At 40.4% G+C, this 13289-nt stretch overlaps 1 protein-coding gene and 1 pseudogene across 4 annotated transcripts in view; both read left to right on the top strand.

The window, feature by feature from the left end:
* Positions 1-13289, top strand: part of BRD3OS (BRD3 opposite strand) — a 29385-nt gene that overhangs the window by 14627 nt on the left and 1469 nt on the right. Inside the window, exon 1 of one of the 4 annotated variants that reach the window (XM_077149051.1) lies at positions 12920-13021. The exons of 1 other annotated variant lie outside the window; for it this stretch is intronic. The gene's annotated coding sequence lies outside the window, so the exon portion shown is untranslated. Of the gene's footprint in view, positions 1-12919; positions 13026-13289 lie in introns of those variants that run through there. 2 more of the 4 variants (XM_077149052.1, XM_077149053.1) reach the window with 2 other exon arrangements.
* Positions 3624-12993, top strand: LOC143657444 (E3 ubiquitin-protein ligase RNF13 pseudogene; annotated as a pseudogene).

The raw sequence follows: 13289 nt of genomic DNA, 5'->3' as shown, positions 1-13289 counted from the left end.
CTCTCCGAGTCTCTCTCTCCAAAATGTTTCCTCTTTTATAGGACTTCAGAAACTAATCAAGACCCACTCAGATGGGTGGAGACATGTCATCCCCTAATCCAGTTTAACAACCGTTCTTAACTAAATCTCATCAACCAGGGAGATGATCCCATCACAGTCCCAAATACACAGCATTGAATAGAGACTATTCTACCTTTAAGAAATGGGATTTATATTAAAACATGACTTTTCTTAGGGGGCATACTTCCTTTCAAACCAGCACAGACAGTGTCAGAACTGTTAACACAAACTCCCATGGGAATTAATGGTGTATTTTGAAAATTCTGTTCTTGATTAAATGTAATCAAAGGTATTATTAATCTTTTCCTTTTGGGGCTGTTGGTGAGCTATTTAAAAAATCGTTTCCCACTGCATGAAGGTCATGATGACATTATTTTCTATTTCCTTGCAATTTTTCTATTGTTTTTTTCTATTTACATTTAGATCTACAATCCACCTAGAGTTTTTTTGTGTGTGTAAAGTGTTAGCTAGGAGTTATATTTTTCTGTATGGACATTCAGTTGCCCCGGGACCATTTATTGAAAAGCCCATCTATCCCTCCCTGTTTTGCAATATCAACTTTGTAATCAAAGTGTGTGGGTCTGTTTCTGGGTTATCTATTCTGTTTCATCGGTTTATTTGTCTACATTTGCATTTGTGCCACATCAACTTAATTACTGCAGCTTTATAATAAGTCTAAAACTCTAGAAAAGCAAGTCATTATACTGTGTTTTATCTTCAAGATTATCTTGACAATTTTTTGCCTTTCACTTCTCCTCATAAATTTGATTTTTTTTTTTTTTTAACTTGGGCAGGCAGCAGGAACCAAGGGTTTCCAGTATGGAAGGTGAGAACTCAGCCCTGAGCCACCGTTGCCCGCCCTCCTCATAAATTTTAGAATTTCTTTATCAAGAAGCATAAAAGCAAACCTGTTGGAATTTTTGGGGGGATTGCATTGAGTCCAAGAGTCAGTTTGGGTTGGAAGGAACATCTTCAAACAGTGAATTTTCCAATTTATGACATTTCTAATTTCTCCATTTATTTAGAGTGAATGGTTTTCTTTGGTTGTTTTTTGCATATAAGTCCTGAACATCTAGTTCATAAGTGATATTAACCAGTAATTTTTCTTTCCCGTAATGTTCTTGTAGTTTTTAGTATCAAGGTGATGCTAGTTCAAAAACAAGTTGAACCCCAACAAGCTGGCCTGGGCCATGCGGGAGACGCCTTTCCCATACGCAAGTAAGGCGCAAACGTTAAGCTCAACAAAAGAAGTCAGACACAAAAGGCCACATACTATATTATTCCACTTATGTGGAATGTCCAGAAGAGGTGGCTCCATGGAGACAGAAAGTGTGTTAGTGGTGGGTGAGGGAAATGGAGAGGGGAGAATTGGGACTGACTGCTAGTAGTTAGAAGGTTTCTTTGGGGGGTTAGGGAGATGTTCCAGGATTAGCTAGTAGTGGGGATTGCACGGCATACTGAATAGACTCAAAACTACTGAACTGTACATTTAAGATCATGAATTTTATGTTAATTACAACTCAATGAAAATGTTTGTATTTAAAAAAAAAGCAAGTTGGAAACTATTTCCTCATATACTATCCCCAAATGATTTGGTTTAAGAATGTTATTATTTCTTCCTGGACATTTGCTAGAATCTGCTAGTGGCACCATCATGGCCCAGAGTTTCCTGTGGGGTAAGATTTTAAATTACAGACTCCATTTCCTTAATAGTATAGAACTATTCAGGTTTTCCATTTGTGTGTGTGTGTGTCTGTATAAATAAGTTGCATTTTTCTAGGAATTTGTCCATTTCAGCTAAATTTACAAATTTATCGACAATAAACTAGTCACACTATTATTTTATCTTTTTACATTTGCAGGTTCTGTAGGAGTACTATCCTAAATTATTAATATTAGCTATGTGTACTTTCTTTTTTCTTAATCAGAGATTTAGCACTTTCATTAGACTCTTTAATGAACCAGCTGTTAACTTTGTTGATCTTTTCTATTATGTATTTGTTTTCATAATTAAATTCTTGTTTTATCCTCATTCCATCTGCTTTCTTTAGGTTAACTATTATTCTTTTTTTTTTTCTGACATCTTAAGATGGATGCTAGCCTGTCTTCTTTTCTAATATATATGCATTTAAGGCTATGAATTTTCCTTAAGCATTATTTTTTCTCTTAAACTATGTTGAAATAATTTCAAACTTACAGGACAGTTGCAAAAATAATACAAAACCCGTACAAATTTCCCTGGAACTTTGGGCACCTCCTGTGTGACACCTAAGACTCAGAGTAGGACTTCTGCAGGTCTGAAAGTCAGCATTACCACATAAACAGCTGTTAAAGAAGCCAAAAAAGAGATCAGGCTTCAATTACACATGAGAGCGAAGCCAGTCAGATCAGGACAAAGGTAAATCAGAACACAGGGTAAGGAGGACATTGTCTGTATTTTCAAACTTCACCTACCCAATGAGACCAAAGAAGGAGAGGTTTACTTGATCTAAAACCTAACTTTTCTGTAGCACATAACCTAACTCAACCTGTCTGGATAGATCATTTAAACAACCCAAATGCAGGGAGCCCAGAATGGAAATGAGGGCTTATAATTCAGTAGAGCTGAATATAATGCCCAGATGCATCCCAGACTATGTCGAGCAGATAATTAAAAACTATTGGCAAAGTCCCTTGAGGGACAGGGAAAAAAAAAATGAAACTATTAAGCCTTACTACCAGGGAAACCCCTTGATACTGTCTCAAACATTAGTGACTCCCAAGTCAATAGGCCAAGCCCTTGATCTTGAGGCTTCCTCTTGTGAAGCTTATTTATGTAGCAGAGAAACTTAGCCCACTTATAGTTATGCCCAAGAGCTACTTCCAGGGGACCTCTTTTGTTGCTCAGATGTGGCCTTACTCTCTCTCTCTCTCTCTCTCTCTCTCTCTCTCTCTGAGCCACACTCTGCAAGTAAAATCATTGCCCTCCCCCTTCTGGGGGCACGAAATCCGGGGGTGAAAGTCTCCCTCGCAATGTGGGACATGAATCCTGGGACCAGCCTGGCCCTGGCACCATGGGGTGGACAATGCCTTCCTGACCAAAGGGGGGAAAGAAGTGTAAAAAAATAAGGTATCAGTGGCTGGGAAAGGTCAAATAGAGTCAAGAGGTTATTCTGAAGGCTATACTCTTACACCAACTTCAGCTAGATATTTGCCAACCCCCAATCAAAGCATTCTTGTTGGTGAGGATATCCTCTTATGAAGTCTCGGTAGCAGCTTCTCTCTCGGTGACGCTGTGGGTGAGCATGTTTTGTGTCCTGGGGCCCGGCTTTCAGTGGATTTTACAAGGAGATGCTGCTTTCCATAGGAATGCTCATGTTGTCGACCACACAGGTCTATGCCATCTTGACTGTCCAGTTCTTTGATTCTTAAACCTACTGCCTCTAGAAGCAGACATTTTAGCATGTAATTTTGAAAATGAATCTCAGACATTTGATGACCTTCCTGCAAGATTTGGTTATTGACTTCCAGCTGAAGGTTTAAAGTTTCTTTAGGTGGAATTTGTGGTCACTGATTTGAGGCCTTTCCTCTTTCTAATACAGGGTTTTCTGATTCACTCAAAACCAGAGAATGCCTGTGAACCTGTAGTGCCTCCACCAGTAAAAGATAATTCATCTGGCGCTTTCATCATATTAATTAGGAGACTTGATTCCTAATTAATTAGGAAGCAGAATTCAAAGCAGCCACAGTTTGCAATGTTGATTCTGATGACCTCATTAGCATGGGATACAACAACATTGATGTGTTAAAGAAAATTGACATTCCATCTGTCTTTATTGGTGAATCATCAGCTAATTCCCTGAAAGATGAATTCACACATGAAAAAGGAGGCCACATTACTTTAGTTCCAGATTTTAGTCTTCCTCTGCAATACTACCTAATTCCCTCCCTTTTCGTAGTGGGCATCTGTCTCATCTTGATAGGCATTTTCAGGATCACAGAATTTGTTCAGGACGGACACAGGGTTAGAAGAAACAGACTTTGTAAAGATCAACTTAAGGAACTCCCTATCTGTGAATTCAAGAAAGGAGATGAGTGTGACGGATGTGCCATCTGTTTGGATGAATGTGAAGATGGAGGCAAGCTCAGCATCCTTCCCTGGTCTCATGCTTATAACTGCAAGTGTGTAGACCCTTGGCTAACTAAAACCAAAAATCCCTGTCCAGTCTGCAAGCAAAAAGTTGTGCCTTCTCACGGCGCTTCAGACTCTGCCACAGATAGCAGTCAAGAAGAAAATGAAGCATCAGCAGCACCCCTTCACTCAGACCTTCGGCTTCTGTCAGCACCTGGCTATTTGGAGCTTTGCCCAAATCCCACCCACATCAGAACATGACAGAATCTCAGACCAGGAGGATGAGGGTGATGGAGACAGTGGCAGGAGTGAGGCGGAAAATGAAATTAATGAACATAGAGCTGTGGTCCAACTGCAGCCTAATGGTGACTGGGATCACAACACAGCAATACAGTTTGACTTTCAGAGGGCAACTGGTTTACTTCCTTTTAAAGTTTATTTACACACATGTATCTATATATTTTGCTCCCTTCAGAGATTTCTGTAGAAATAACTTCTTTGGTATTCTACAGTTTAATCAAATGACTGAAGCAGGTTTTTTGATCCAGTAGTTATCTGCAGGAGTGTACTTCATTTTAATACATAACTGAAAGGTGCTGTGCCTCAGGCATCAACATCAGCTCTCCTGACTGGAGGAACAGCCTGAAAATGTACAGCTGTGTTCCAGTAGCCATGTTCCTTGAATATGACTGTATAATGATATAGGTTTCACAATGTGACTGTGTGATTGTGAAAACCTTATGTCTGATGCTCCTTTTATCTACCTTATTGACAGACGAGTAAAACATATGGATTAAAAATAAATAATAGGGGGAACAAATGTTAAAATAAATGTAGTAGATTGAAATGCTAGTGATAGAAAGGGAGGGGTAAAGGGTATGGTATGTATGAATTTTTTTCTGTTTTCTTTTTATTTCTTTTTCTGAATTGATGCAAATGTTCTAAGAAATGATCATGATGATGAATATACAACTATGTGATGATATTATGAGTTATTGATTGTATATCAAGAATGGAATGATCATATGGTGTAAAAAAAAAGTTATCACCCACAATTAGGTGAGTCTTATCTCCATGGAAACAATAAAAAAGGCCCCACCCAGCAATACTGAATGAGGATTAAAGAGCATGGTTTTTCTGGGGCACATAATAGCTTCAAACTAGAACAACCTGCATTGAGTTCCTGAAATACTATTACCTGAACTTGTTCAAAATCAGTGCAGACAACTTCACATTGTCTTGGTCCTTTAGGATTTTCTTTCAAAGAGACATTAGCAGCTCCCAGTGGCCATTACTTCTGTTTCAAACATATCTTGCCTGATACCTAATGGATTTCTACTTTATATATTTTATATGATTTTTAAAATACGAAATAAAACCTTTCTGATGCATATCAAAAAAAATCAGCTCTCCTTTTGGAGTAAAATATATAGCCAAAACATTAAGAAAAACATCCTTAGCAAAGCTTGCAGACTTAGGTCACAGTGTGCCGATGTTTGTTTCACCACTCAGGGTCCATGCTGCTGCCATCTACAGCGTGAGCGAAGCCAACTGCCACCTCCATAAAATCGCATAGAATGGTGGAGTCGAAGAATACGCATTTTCCTGGCATACCCCACATTGCCGCTATTAGTCAGGCAGCAAGGTACTATTATAATGCCTGTTTCCTCCTATCAGCACCATAAAGGAAAACATACTTAACATTATCTTTCCTTCCTATGCCCAAGCAGTCTTATCCTGATAAAACGGTCTAACTAGTACAGATTTCAAAAGTTTTTTTAAGGTTTTAATACTAGAGTATTATGTATGAATTTCATTCAGCAGCTAAAGTAATAGGTCTCTAAACTTTACTTACTGAATTTCAGTATCCTTAAGGGTTTCATGTGGCTGTGATCAAAGCAAAAAGAAAATACTGCATTAAAAATAACGAACTTCAGCAACTATTGATACTCAAATCATATACCTCTTAATAAAGAGCATCTTTTGTTCACGCTTACTAGCCCTGCTAAACTATGTACAGAAGAAAATTGTTTATTTCAAGTACTGGATTTGAAAATAAGTGCTTATGTCTAGCAGAACTAATAATGTATTTTAACAATGTATTATGAAAAGCTAAATTATACTATATAATTTATAGTATAGTATATATATAATATAAATTATACTATACATCATTGTAACCATGTAGACAATATAGACATATATAATCAGAAAGCTAAGAATTTTTGCTATTGTTGTTTGTTTTATTTTTTAATTTTTTTTAAACAAAACAACATACAAACATGAACATTCTTACCATATGATCATTCCATTCTTGGTATATAATCAATAACTCACAATATCATCACATAGCTGTATATTCATTACCATGATCATTTCTTAGAACATTTTCATCAATTCAGAAAAAGACATAAAAAGAAAACTCATGCATACCATACCCCTTACCCCTCTCTCTCTTTGATTGCTAGTATTTCCCTCTACCCAATATATTTTAGCCTTTGTTTCCCATATTTTTTTTCTATACCCCTTATCACTCTCTTTCATTGATCACTAGCATTTCAATCTACTAAAAATTTATTTTAACATTTGTTCCCACTACTATTTATTTATTTTTAATCCATATGTTTTACTTGTCTGTCAATAAGGTAGATAAAAGAAGCATCAGACACAAGGTTTTCACAATCACACAGTCACATTGTGAAAACTATATCATTATACAATCATCTTCAAGAAACATGGCTATGGAACACAGCTCTACATTTTCAGGCACTTTCCTCCAGCCTCTTCGATATACCTTAACTAAAAAGGTGATATCTATATAATGCATAAGAATAACTTCCAGGATAACCTCTCTACTCTGAAATCTCTCAGCCATTGACACTTTATTTTGTCTCATTTTTCTCTTTCCTTTTTTCGTCTAGAAGGTTTTCTCAATCCCTTGGTGCTGAGTCCCAGCTCATTCTAGGATTTCTGTCCCACATTGCCAGGAAGGTCCACACCCCTGGGGGTCATGTCCCACGTAGAGAGAGGGAAGGCGGTGAGTTTGCTTGTTGTGTTGCTGAGAGAGAGAGAGGCCACATCTAAGCAACAAAAGAGGTTCTCTGCGGGTGACTCTTAGGTCTAATTTTAAGTAGGCTTAGCCTATCCTTTGCAGGGATAAGCTTCATATGAACACACCCCAAGATTGAGGGATCGGCCTATTGCTTTGGTTGTCCCCACTGCTTGTGAGAATATCAGGAATTCTCCACATAGGGAAGTTGAATCATCCCCCCGAGGGGACTTTGCAAATACTTTTTTATTCACTGTTCAAATCACTCTGGGATTTATCGGGGCATCACTCTGGACAAACCTACAAAATCTCATGCCCTACTCAAGGTTCCATGTGCGTATTAGTGTTCAATTAAACTGTCCACATAAATTATATTAGGAAATGCACTAGTCAAATTATAAATTTTGTACCAAATTAACATTTTTTGAGAAAGCTAAGAATTTTTATATGACCTTGAATGTGGGGAGTTTGAATGTTAATAAACACATTTTCCACTTTTAGAACCAAAAAAGCAGGAAAAAACAAAAACAAAACATTCCTGCCAACCCTAAAGAACCTTTATGGAATCTCAGATAGGGCTCTATCTAAGATTCTACAAAGGCTCCATGAACTATGATTACGTCCCAGAAATCTACAACCTCCATATGGTTCCTAAGCCACATAAGTCTTGAAACCCAGAGGGGCCAGTCTCTCCAACAACTTCACCGAGTTCCATCCCCCTAGCCCACAGTGTTGACATCACTTTTGAACATGAAAAAAGTTAGAATGGGCATAACCCAAATATCCCAAAAGATTGGGAGAAGGATCAAAGGATAAAAAGGAGTTATAACAGAGAAGATGGGATTTTACAAATGAATATGACTACTGAATCATTATATTGATATTTCTTTTAATCTACAGTGTCTTGGAGAAGCTAGAAAGAAAAACCTAAAATGGTGGAACTGTAACACATACCAAACTCTAAAATCTGTTTTATAATTACTTGTTACAATATACTTTGACATTTATTGCTTTTTGTATATATGTTACATTTCACAATTTAAAAATGTAAAAAAAAAAATACAAAGAATTCAAACATACCATCCCCCTTGATAGCCAGATCCATCACTGTTCTAGTTTGCTAGCTGCCGGAATGCAAAATACCAGAAATGGAATGGCTTTTAAAAAGGGGAATTTAATAAGTTGCTAGTTTACAGTTCTAAGGCCAAAAAAAATCCCAATTAAAGCAAGTCTATAAAAATATCCAAATTAAGGCACCAACAAGAGGTTACCATCACTCAGGAAAGGCCGATGATGTTCAGGGTTGCCATCATTCTGTCTCTTACTCTACCCTTCCTTCCTTCCTCCCTTCTTTCCTTCCTTCCTTCTACCCTCCCTTCCTTCCTTCCTCTCTTTCTTTCCTTTCCTCTCTTCCTTCCTTCTATTCTTCCTTCCCTCCTTTCCTTCCTTCTCATTCAATATCTATCTATCATCATTTTCTAAACATTTAAAAGTAGATTGTGAAACAAAAGTTGAGTGTATACATCATCTTCCTTGAAATTTAATACTTTCATGTACATTTCCTAGGCACAAAGATATTCACTTATGTAACCACCTTAAGTACAGTTATCAAGTTCAAGAACTTTAACATTGATATAAAGCTTATAGTCTATACTCCAATTTTTCTTTCGTCCCAATAATGTCCTTTTGAGTCTTTTTGCCTCCATGATAGGCCCCGTCCAATATCATTTATTGCATTTAATTGTCATTGTCTCTTTGGTTGCTCTTTCATTTTTTTAAAATTCTGTGAACACTTATATAGAAGACAAACTTTCCCATCTCAACCACCCCCAAGCATACCACTCAAAAGGATTAATCTCATTTACAGTGTTGTGCTATCATCACCACCTTCCATTACGAGAACGAACAGAAGCCCATTATGCATTGACTTCTCATCCCACTCCTGTCTTTATCCCTGATAACCTGTACTCATAATATTGTCAAAAATAGAGAATTCTGAAAGAGCAAGAGAGAAGCAACACATCATGTCCAAGGGCACCTCAATGAGGTTATAAAATTAAATACCAATTTCTAGCAAAATCCCTTGAGAGATGGAAAAAAATATATAGAACTGTTAAACTTTACCTATGGGGAATCCCCTAATACTGTGTCAAACATTAAGGACACTCAAATCAATAGGCCAAGGCCTTGATCTTGAGGTTTACTGTTGTGAAGCTTATGTTATGTTGCAGAGAAACTTAGCCTACTTATAAGTATGCCTAAGAGTCACCTCCGGAGGGCCTCTGTTGTTGCTCAGATGTGGCCTCACGCTCTCTAAGCCCAACTCTGCAAGTGAAATCATTGCCCTCCCCCCTACATGGGACATGACCTCCAGGGGTGAAAGTCTCCCTGGTGACGTGGGAGAGGACTCCCAGGGATGAGTCTGGCCCTCATCCCTGGGAACAACAATGCCATCCTGACCCAAAGGGGGAAAAGAAGTGTAACAAAAAGTTTCAGAGGCAGAGAGAGCTCAAATAGAGTCGGGAGGCTACTCTGGAGGCCACTCTTATGCAAGCTTCAGTTAGACATTGCTGCCTATCATAACTTGCCAAACCCCAACCAAAACCATTCCAGTCAATCCTAAAGAACACTTAGGGCAATACATAAGATTCTGCAAAAGTTCTGTGTACTAGGGTGACTTTTCTGAAGCCTACAACCTCCAGATGGGTCCCTGGTCCAGATAAGTCCTGAAACCTAGAGGGCCCAGCCTCTCCAGATCATCAGCTAGTTCCATCTCCATACCCCATATTATTGACAGCCCTTTCCAACATAAAAAAGTTAGAATGGGCAAAGTCCAAATACGCCTATAAGAGTGGGAGAAAGATCAAAGGTGATGGCGGAGTTATGTAGAGAAGGTAGGGTTTAACAGTCGAGTATGAGTGCTGAATCATTATACTAATATTTCTTTTTGTCTCCAGTATCTTAGAGCAGCTAGAAGTAAAAACCTAAAATTGTGGCATTGTAACCCATTCCAAATTCTGAAATCTGTTCTACAGCTAATTGCTGTGCTGTGCTTTGAAATGTATTGCTTTTTTGTATATGTTATTTTCACAAAAAAAAGAATAAATGCCAATTTCTCATCAGAAACCATGGATGCAATAAGGCAGTGGTATAACGTATTTAAAGTGGTGAAAACAAACAAAAAAAGACTTGCCAACCAACAATTCTATAGATAGCAAACCATCTTTCAAAAATGAGGGAAGATTAAGAAATTCCCAGATAAATAAAAGCTGAGGGAATTCATCACCATTAGACCAGTACTACAAAAGATGCTAAAGGGAGCTCTGCAGGTTGGAAGGAAAGGACTCTATACAATAAATTGAAGCTGCATGAAGAATAAAGATCTTCAGTAAAGGAGACATGGGTAAATATAAATTCCATTACTATTGGAGGTATTCCTCCAATAGTACTGGCATTTATATTTATATAATTATATTACATAATTGTATAATATAATTTATATAATTGCATTTATAATAGAGGAGTATAGTGTGTGTATGCTATTAAAGTTAAGTTGGTATTAAAACAAACAGAATCTTATATAGGATGTTAAGTTTAAGCCCCATGGTAACCACAAAGAAAATATCTGAAAAACATGTACAGAAGGAAATGGGAAGGGATTCTATTTAGAATATCAACTAAATAAAAAAAAATAAAGACAGTGATGGACTTCAGCCTTAAAAAAGAAGTGAAGGCCTGATGCATGCCACTGCGCGGCTGAAAGATAAAACTTTTCCAAATATTTGCAGACTGGCTTGTGCAACTGTGGTCTTTGAGAGCCCAGCTGCCTTAATAACAGGTTTAGAGAACGCACAGGCCCCCCTGACTTTTCTACGCATGCTTCTTGTTCTGGGCATGCCCAGGTGGCCCTGGGAGTTCTCCCATTTCTCGGATGCAAATGCCCTCATTCCCAGAGAAGCAGTGTTTCCTCACAGCAAGGTGCTATCCTGTATGGCCTGCAGCCTTTCCCTCCGGCAGCAGGGATTAGACTGTCTTCTGCAGCCTTCTGTGAGAGAGCCCTGTGAGCCGCCTCTCGGCCCGGGGCAGGTGCTGGGATGGTGAGCCTGCACTGTGCGTCCTGGTTCAGTCCTTCAGGTGCCTCCAGCCTGACCTGCACAGACCACGCGCTTCCAGGATGTGCATGAGGGGTTAAACTGCCCCCTCTGTAACCCGCACTGGACACCTGCACTGGGCGTGCAGGCTGGCCCTGAGACCAGCCCGAGAGGGTCAGCAGGGGCACCGTGAGACTCTACCATTTTTAAGCTGTCTTTTTCTTGATTTAGTCTCACCCTATGACTGCAAATGTTTAACAGTTTTCTAGACCTTTGCGAAAGGTATTTGTTGGCTCTTGCTGGTTGTCACAGCTTCTGGGGGAGATGGACTTTCTCACTCCGCCACCTTGACAGGAGGTGGCATGATTTTAAGTACAACCCACCTGTTTTGATTTCCTGTGTTTTTATTATCGTCAGTTAAAATATTTTTTAAAAAAATTTTGTGAGTTCCTCTGACAATGAGAAATTTAGAAATATATCTTTAAAGTATTAAATGTATAGGTTTCTTTTGTTATCTTATTATTTTATTGACAACTTTTATTGTGGTCATATTTATGTATGATTTAAAGCCTTCGGAATTAAAAAAATTTTTTTATTGTAAAATACATATACAAAGCAGAGAAAGAAAAAAGCAATAATTTTCAAAGCACACTTCAACAAGTCGTTACAGAACAGATCCCAGAGTTTGTCACGGGTTACCATTCCACCATCTCATATTTTTCCTTCCAGCTGCTGCAAAACACTGGAGGCTTGACAGAATTTAAATATAGTGATTCAGCAGCCATACTCGTTTGCTAAATCCCATTTTCTCTGTTATACCTCCTCCTTCTCCTTTAATCCATCTCCAATCTATAGGGATCTTTGGGCAAAAGCCGCTCTGACTTTTTCATCTTGAGAAGAGGAGTCCTCATTAAAGGACGGGGGATGAAATGAATTGACAATCTTACGGAGGCTGGGCCCTCTGGGTCTCAGGAATGAAATCCTTTGGGATTTCTTGAAATTGGTTTCTGGTCCAGTAGAGGTTCGGTTTTTGTAAATGTTCTGTGTGACTGTAAAGAATCTGTATTCTATGGTTGCAGGAGCAGTGTTCTCTATATGACCGTTGTGCCAATTTCCTTAATTGGGCTTTGGGGAAAAACATAAAAATAAAAGTGAAAAGAGGAAAGGAGAGCTACCAAAGGAGAGAATTAGTTGATTATTACTGGAGGCGGGGTGCCAAAGGAAGCAGACCTACTTTTCATGGGGCTGTCGGCAGCGCCCAAGCGAGCAGCGCGGCCCGGCTGGGCGCTGGATGAATTGGAGGCCCATCCTGGAGGCCGTGCTCCAGGGACAGGACTTAACTCATTAGCGGTAAGAACGCTAATAACAGCCGCGGCAGCTGCAGAAGCCATTCCGCTCGGAGCGGCGAACACAGAGTGCCGGCCCAGCAACGCGCGGCACGGACGACGGCACGGCCCCGCCTCTGGCCGGGCCCCTCCCCCAACGCCTCCCTGGCCACGCCCCCGGCGCCCCGCGGTCCCGCCCCGCGGCGATCGATGGCTCGAGCGATCGATGGCTCGGGCTCGCCGGGCCGTGTCGGGCCTCGGCGCTCAGCTCGGCATGCCTGCGGCGCTGCCATGGAGACAGCGGGCCGCGACCCTGGGGCGTCCCGCGCTGGCCCGGCCCGAGGCGGCGGCTGCTAGTCTCCGAGCGGGCCGCGACTCTTCGCGCGTGGGTGACTGGGGCGCAGGGCAGGGGCCTCGGGTGCGGCGGGGCCGCGGGCCGGGCGAGGTGGGGGTCTGGGCCGCGGGGTCGCGGGCCCAACGAGGTGGGGGTCAGGGCCGCGCTGGACGAGGTGGGGGTCTGGGCCGCGGGGCCGCGCGCTGGGCGAGTTGCGGGTCTGGGCCGCGGGGCTGCGACCGGAGGTGAGGGCGCGGCGGGATAACGGGAGCTCGGCGATGCGGGGGTGAACCAGGAATCGTTTGGCACGGCTGAGCAG

This window comes from Tamandua tetradactyla, chromosome 2 (genome assembly GCF_023851605.1).
Source record: "Tamandua tetradactyla isolate mTamTet1 chromosome 2, mTamTet1.pri, whole genome shotgun sequence".
Taxonomy (NCBI): domain Eukaryota; kingdom Metazoa; phylum Chordata; class Mammalia; order Pilosa; family Myrmecophagidae; genus Tamandua; species Tamandua tetradactyla.
The sequence above is the reverse complement of the archived record's forward strand: the minus strand, read 5'-3'. Positions and strand labels throughout refer to the sequence as shown.